The sequence below is a fragment of the Bufo bufo genome, chromosome 4 (genome assembly GCF_905171765.1).
Source record: "Bufo bufo chromosome 4, aBufBuf1.1, whole genome shotgun sequence".
In the NCBI taxonomy this organism is placed as follows: Eukaryota; Metazoa; Chordata; class Amphibia; order Anura; family Bufonidae; genus Bufo; species Bufo bufo.
Window position 1 is genome coordinate 176,097,427 of NC_053392.1, and position 8,062 is coordinate 176,105,488.

Here is an 8,062-nt window from a genome sequence, read left to right on the forward strand (position 1 = left end):
TAAAAAAAAAAAAAAGCAGACTGATGTACCAGCCCTGGGGTGCTGTCAGGACGCTGTCCTTACAGCAGATGAGACACAGAACACTGCCCTAGCTAACGCCTTCCCTATTGAATCAGCAGCAGCAGCAGCACTGTCCCTCCTCTCACTGAGAATGCAGATTCCGAATGAATCTAAAATGTATGCTGTCCAGGAGGTGGGAGGGTCTGGGAGGGAGGGTCTGCTGCTGATTGGCTGGAATGTGTCTGCTGACTGTGAGGTACAGGGTCAAAGTTTACTCAATGATGATGTATAGGGGGCGGACCGAACATCGCATATGTTCGCCCGCCGCGGCGAACGCGAACAAGCTACGTTCGCCGGGAACTATTCGCCGCGAACTATTCGGGCCATCTCTAGTCTTCAGCCTCCACTGTAGGCAAAGTTCGGAGTGGTCCTTCAGCCTACCTCCTATTGCAGAACAAGGTGTTGTCATGCTGTTCTGCTCCTGGACAGCCTAGGTGAATGTAGTGACACCGGGGACAAACTTCTCCGAGTCATCAACCAAGAAATAGAATCCTAGCTGTCTCCTCACCAGCTAAAGATCAGAACCATGGTCACCGATAACGAGAAGAATATTGTGTCTGTGCCGCGTCAAGGAGGGCTGAGCCATGTGCCCTGCATGGCACATGTCTTTAATCTGGTTGTAAACTGGTTACTTAAGTCTTTTATCCAACTGCAAGAAGTCTTGAAAATGGCCAAGAAACAGCCACTCTTACCCTGGAAAACACGCGCTCCGTGACCTGCAAAGGCAGAATGGTGTTCCCTAATATCGCCTCATATATACTATATGAGCAGAGGAAGGCCCTGAACGACTTCTTAATGAAGCAGGTAGACAGGGATCCTCCACTGTGTAACTTCGACCGAAGCCAGTAGCAGCTAATGTGTGACACCTGCCGTTTTCTCAGGCCCTTTGAGGAGGCCACTTTATTTGTCAGTCACCAGGACTACGGGATGAATTATGTCATTCCACTCATTCAAATCCTGGAGCAGATGCTGATAAATCTGGCTAGCCAGGGGACAGGAGACATGGCACCTACATTTCACGGCCACCTGAGCCCTGTAGGGGCTGAACTGGCGGAGGAGGAGAAAGAGGACATTAACACCCAGGAATTGTATACAGAACTAGGTGGTTTATCTAAGTGACAGGAGAGGAACATGAGGAGCTGGAGGCCGATGAGGAAGTGTCACGAGGGTGTCAAGAGCCACGCCTGACTCCGTTATACCCGGTGTTAGGAAGTCGCAGCGGGTGGCTGCGCGCTCTATGTCTAAAGACAGTGCTGTTTATTAATGGTAGCTTTCTGGGTTTGCCTTGCAATCCTTTTTGGCTCACTCAGGGATCCGTAGCTTCTCCTCCTCAGCTGTTTCTTGTCCAGCAATCCCAACCTCCTTATATTCCCATCTCTCACTTCTCTGGTTGCCAGATATAGAGCTTCCTGCCTCGACTTCTATACTGACCCACTGGAGCTGTGTAGCTGTGTTCCCTAGTTGTTGTTCCAGAATGTTACCCTCCGGATCCCTGTTGGGCCTTGGTGGTCTGCTGTTGTCGTCCACCTGGGATTATATGTTTGTCTGTATTGTCTGTCCTCTCCTTGGTGTTTTCCTCTTAGTGTCAGTGGTGCGGACTAGTGATCCCACCGCCCCGTTCACTACATAGGGCTCATCTTAGGGAAAGCCACGGTTTAGGCACGTGATCGGCGTACGGGTGAGGAACCCGTCTAGGGACGTCAGGGCAGTCAGGTGCCAGCCTCAAGGTAAGTCAGGGGTCACCACCTTTCCCTCTCCCTTGGACAGGGCCTTCCCATTTCCCTCCCTTTGCGTGACGCCGGTCATTACAGGAAGACCAGGCAGATGACCCCGACAGACCGTTGCAGTATGCAGTGGAGATGGAGGCCGGGAGTCCCTCCGATTCCCTCATTTTGTAATGACAGCCGCATTATCACCATTCCGCAGAGGGGTGACTACTGGCTCTCCACGACCCTCGCTACCGGGCGAAAATGGGGGCCTATTTTTACACCTGCTGAGAGGGATGAAAAACTCAACTACTATCGAGACATTCTATGTAGTCGGTTGGTCGCTGCCTATGTGCACCATTACCCACCTTCGCGAAGGTCTGACTGGTGGGGGCCCTCTGTGCTCATGCTCCACTGCCATGACTGCTGGAGGGGAGGGGGCAGGAGCAGAACTAGCTCAATCAGGAGCAACTTAAGTCTTGAGTCTCTAATGAGCACTTTTCTTCAACTGTCTACTGAAGAAACCACCCACCAGCACAGAAGCAGCAGCAAGACATGGAGCAGAACCTGAACCAGCAGGTAGTGACATACTTCGGGTACACCCTGCCATCAAAGATCCCTTGGACTACTGAGTTTGCCCTGGGCAATCTTTCCTGCCCAGCCATTAGTGCGGCATCAGCGAGGGTGTTTTAATGCAGAAGGGGGCATAGTAACCCCAAAGAGACTTGCCTTTTAACAAGAAAGGTTGAGAGGTTAACCTTTCTTCAGGTCAGCCTGAAGAAGCAGAACGGCGCGTCGGTTGAGAACACGTAGCTAAACTAGACCCGATCACTTTGTTTATGTTCTAGTTTTATACTAAAATAAAGTGTGGTTAAATCTTAGCTCCCTGGTAGTACTGCCATTCCCCCCCCCCCCCCCCTAAACTTACCTTCCTTAAGATGAATCAGGTGTGGATCAGCCTGGATTTCCACACATCGGTTCCTGCGGCATCAGACTAGATCATTCTGGCAGTAATGTTCTGACTGAAGAGTGCTACCACACCAAAACATTGTGAAAAATGGCCCGTTATTTCTGGCCACGTGCTTCAGCCACTATTCTAATGCTGCCACCCTCCTGATGCCACACACCTGCTGCCTCTGCTTCCATCTTCTCTTACTGCCACCCACCATCTTGTGCTGTTACTGCCACTGCTGTTTACCCCCCACCTCCCCACTCTGTGACTGGGCTACTATGTTGACTTATCATGCTGTTGCCACCCTCCCCACTATGTGACAGGGCCACTGTGCTGACTACTTATGCTGTTGCCATGCTCACCACTCTGTGTCTGGCACACTATGTTGACTCCTCATGCTGTTTCCACCCCCCGAACTCTGTGACTTGGCCACTTTGTTGACTCCTCATGCTGTTTCCACCATCCGAAATACTGGCCGTGTGGAAGGCAGATGCTCAAAAGACATGATCCGTTTTTTGGGGTTGTTCTCTGGTGGATCAGAAAAAGGAAAAAAAAACTGTACTTCAACACAAAACTTACTCTCCACTCTGCCATGGGGCCACTACTTGTATCAGTGTTTAACAGAACAGGTTCTCTAGCAATCTACAGTATGTGGAATCAGCAGATGGTTAAAAGGAGAGTGCTCTTTCATTCTATGTAGAATCTTGGCCACTGGCACTGTTAAGTACATTATACCTGATGCTAACAGTTGAAGGCTGAGTTCACAATTAGTTATTTTGGTGAGTTTTTGACCAGAAACTGACCATATAAGTGAAGTGTGAACTGAAGCTAAGAGTTACTTCTGTCACCTCCTGTCATACTGACGCACAGTAACTGTTTCACTACCACAATAGACTAACTATTCATGTTTTTGCAATGCACAGTGATGTACACCAAGATACACTCTCCCTGCAGGAAGGGAAACATCTGATTTATAACACGCTTTGTGCCAAATTAATTCGGATCAAATCAAATTTTTGGGAAAAATTCAGCGAAGCATCTGACTCCAAGTTTTGAAAGCTTTGCTCATCTCTATCTGTAATAGCTTTTTGAACAGACACTGCCACAATACATCTAGGTCACAAACTGACACGAAATGGCATTTTATTTTCCTGGCAGAAGGACCTGCCTGCCTACTATTCCTGAGCCAATCAGGCAAGCCCTCCCCCACTTTCTTGCAGTGTCATATGATCCTCCATCTTCTTCCTCCCTCCTTGTTTTCCCCACCAATTTCTACAGAAATTTTACATGATTTGTCAGAAGCAGATCTCAAAAACTTGTTTAGAATTGATTTGTTCATGTCCGGTAAACAAACATACCTGAAAACACATATACATATCTTTTTTTATGAATACATTTATAAACGCACATATAGACTCACACATTCAAGATATACCTTGATGTATCAATTTCATTTGTGGCATTATTTTGTGAGTTGGGCCATATGACAGCTACAACTGACCAGGTTCTGAGAGATGCACTTTGAATAATTTGCCTGTCTTTGCATCAGATTGCGAAGGCACAATACCCATAGGAGGGCAGAAAGGAAAAAGAGGTTTAATTGCTGTGTCTGATTAGAAGACATGTTGGTTGCTCTTTGCCAGCCATGCAGCTGACCAGGTCACATTTTGCCAGACTTGATAAATGACTGGTATAAACCTGATTCCTGTCATCAGAACTGATAATTTCTCATGAGTAGATACTATAATCATCTTCAGGCTTTTTTAAAATGCATTAGACATTCATTTAAAATGTAAAGATAATATTATCCACAAATCTAATTGACTTTTCAAAGATGCTTTTATGGATGAGTGCTCAAAAAGAGTGCATTTGCCAAGAAAGCTAATTGTTACCATTGTAATTGCGTCATAATAGCTTTCTGGATGAACACAGTGCAGTCCTATGAAATATGTATGAGAATTGCTTCTAGACAGTATTCCTGCAAGTGGGGTATAGTGCTTGCCCACTTCAAGAGCATTAAATATGTTAGAGGCATAACAGAAATGAGAAAATGTAGACTGTAATTAACAGACATGAATGTGGGGGCTCTACAAATGTAATACAGTTGTGTATTTTACTGTTTGTTCCTGGCCATCATTTACCAGCACAGAAGGTTGGCAAAGGTTGACAGGAACAGGGTTAACTACCTGTCACGGCCTATGGTGTGCGCTGTGACACTGTTGCTACACTTGGGGTTGCCCGCGGCAACGCTTTGCTGTGTGAGCATGCGGTGGCAGTGTCTCGGCCTTCTGGGTGATTGCTGTGACATGGCTTGCCACGCATGTTGTGCCTGTGGCAACGTGTAGCTTTCCAGGCTTGTGTGTGCACTTCCCCTTTAAGTGGCTTCCTCCCCCTTGTCTGGTGTTGGAAGGGGTTAACTCCCTTCCGAGTGTTTTAACACTGGGTTTGTGTGTGTGTGGGTGTGGCTGTTTGGGCTATTTAGCCTCTGCTGGATGCCTGAAGCTGAGGGGTACTCCAGCCATGCTGCTGGAGCTATTCCCCTCTTCATATGCCATCTGTCCAGTAAGGGCCACCCTTGTGGTCATAGAAGAAGATAGTAGATGTTCTTGTGGTGTCTCACGTTATTGCAGCTATGGTGTCCTGGGTTCCTGTGTGGTTTGTGGTGTGTGTTTTGTCCTTTTATGTTGGTGTGGACATCAGCACTTGTGCACGGGTTCCAGTCAGTGTGTCTGTGGCAGGTAAGTGTGTTACTGGTTTCACTTACCTGCCATATCCATATGCTGTATGTGTTCCCCTCTCCTTGCAGCTTGGCCAGTGGAGACTCCTGTTCGTCCGTGTTGTGGAGGAACAGGTCGTCTTACCCAGCTCCTAGTCCAGGGATTTCCTGAGGGTTAGTAGGGCCCGAGGTTACGGAGTATGAGCCCCCCCTTCCCATCTGGGTTGGCTTATAGGGGTAGGAGTGAGGGTCAGAATTAGGGACGCATTAGGAGGTGACCTGCTCCCTGATCCCGGCGTCCTGGCCTAGCAGCTACCCGTTATCCCTTTGATACCGTGACACTACCCTGTTAATCCCCTCTTGGTAGGAGTGGGCTTGTCCTGCTTCCTGCCAGGAGGGAGGGTTTCCTGGTCTAATGACAGAGAGAGAGGAAGCAAGATGCCGGGGCTCCTGTTCCTGTACAGACTCCAACAGAGATACAACAGCAGACAGCAGGAGTGATCTGCCCCAACCAACCTGCTAGTGCAAGAGAAGAATTGCACTTAAAGTCTGCTGCTACTGTATGTATTTCAAGTTCTACATTGCACTTAGTAAAAAAAGACTTTGTTATATTTAACTCTGGCCTCATTTCTCAGTACTGTAATTCCACTGATCCCCAGGGAGCAATGGCCTGAGAAAGTACATGGTCACACAACACTTCATCAGGCCCACCACAACTCCTATCCTCTCCATCAGTTCCCCAGGGAAACAGTACAAATGTATAAACATTTGCTTTTCCTACAGATTTGATCTAGTAAAGAGGGAAGTTCTATATATAAGTGCAGCAGGCCACAGGGGTGGGTAGCAGAGGAGAATAGGTGTGATAGTAGCAAGAATAGTGGTAGTAGTACTCACTCTGTCGCTCTCCTGGGCCATTTAGTAATGGGAAGGGCACATCTTTCTTCCCTTTGGGGCACACTCTGGTTCTGGGGTTCTCCTGCCTGATGATGGTTGAGGTGCTCATGATGTTGAAGGTTTTGAGAGGAAAGGCAGGGTCCTTTGGTGCAGCTGTGGATGTCTGTGCAGTGTAGAGGTGAAGGAAGAAATGATGAGGCAGTTGTGCAGCAGAACAGTACTTTACTGAAGAATTTGAATGCAAACATAGCAGGACAGTTCTTAGCATGCACAGACAGTTAGTACACAAAATGCACTTTTACACATGTTACAGGTTTCATGGCTGCACAGGTAATTGATAGGTCATAGTGTTGCTTTTGATCAATCTTAACTCCTATAACAACTGATTAATAGCTATGAGCGTGGTACATTGGCCCTATTAACACCAAAAGAGCCACGCATCAGTAAATAGTAAAATTCACAATCTTTATTCAATCCAATACAAAGTAATTGCTTCAAATCGGTTAAAATAGGATCCTATGTAGCAGCACTAGGTAAATCACCCACACTAAAAGTGGTCTACAATTACCAACAATATAGCAACTGGATCACCAAAACATGGAGTCCATAAACCACTGTGCAAATTAGCAAAAATGAATAGGATAATGGGAACAGCTAGTCACATAAATACAATACCGGGAGAGCCAGAAGAAAGTACTAGCAGTCCAAAAAATCTCATCAAACTCACTCTAAAAGGTGATGACTAATGCACAGGGTTATGGAAGCCCATGTAGTTTGTGTATGCAGCAGTGTGCCACCACACCAGATAGGTAACCAATCACTGAATACTGCTAACAAACTACAGGTGGAACAAGTAAAGTATTATACACATGGTACAGACCGCAAGGTGGTGTGACCTCTAGCGAATCCAAAACTAACGTTTCGCCCAGCGGCTTCTTCCAGGGGGCTTATCTACATAACTCTAGATGCGCTCTTTTAAAGCCTTATTGATCCGAGTGTCACTCCCACTAACACCAGAATCAAACAATATCAATTAGTTGTTACTGCCTACATGAATCAGTTGTTACTGCCTACATATTTTGTCATGTAGGCAGTAACAACTGATTGATATTGTTTGATTCTGATGTGAGTGGGAGCAGGGGTGTAGCTACAGGGGAAGCGGCTGCTTTGGGGCCCTGACCCAGAAGGGGCCCATCCAGGAGGGGGAGGACTAAAAGACTTTGTAAGGGCCCCCTCAACAGTATTACACAATGAAATTATATACAGTGGCAGTATAGACAGTGTAGAAAACAGATGGAACAGCTGCCGGGCCTTGTCTGAGAGAGCGATCTTTAGTAGTCACAGGAATGGGGGCGGCATGAAAGGAAGGGGTTGCAAAACAATTACTGGGGGAGGGGGGCCCCACTCAAAAATTTGCTGTGGGGCCCAGTCATTTTTAGCTACGCCACTGAGTGGGAGTGACACTCAGAGCAATAAGGCTTTAAAAGAGCGCACCTAGAGTTATGTAGCTACGCCCCCTGGAAGAAGCCGTTGGGCGAAACGTTAGTTTTGGAGTCGCTAGAGGTCACACCACCTTGCGGTCTGTACCATGTGTATAATACTTTACGGGGAGTGCAGAATTATTAGGCAAGTTGTATTTTTGAGGATTAATTTTATTATTGAACAACAACCATGTTCTCAATGAACCCAAAAAACTCATTAATATCAAAGCTGAATATTTTTGGAAGTAGTTTT

The 8,062-nt window shown here is 46.8% G+C and overlaps 1 long non-coding RNA gene across 1 annotated transcript; it reads left to right on the plus strand.

Moving 5' to 3' along the window:
- The first annotated feature begins 453 nt into the window (after positions 1-453).
- Positions 454-7,677, plus strand: LOC121000022. Its single transcript, XR_005778727.1, has 3 exons — positions 454-464; positions 4,868-4,870; positions 7,465-7,677. It is a non-coding gene; the product is annotated as an uncharacterized LOC121000022 (long non-coding RNA).
- Positions 7,678-8,062: the final 385 nt, after the last annotated feature.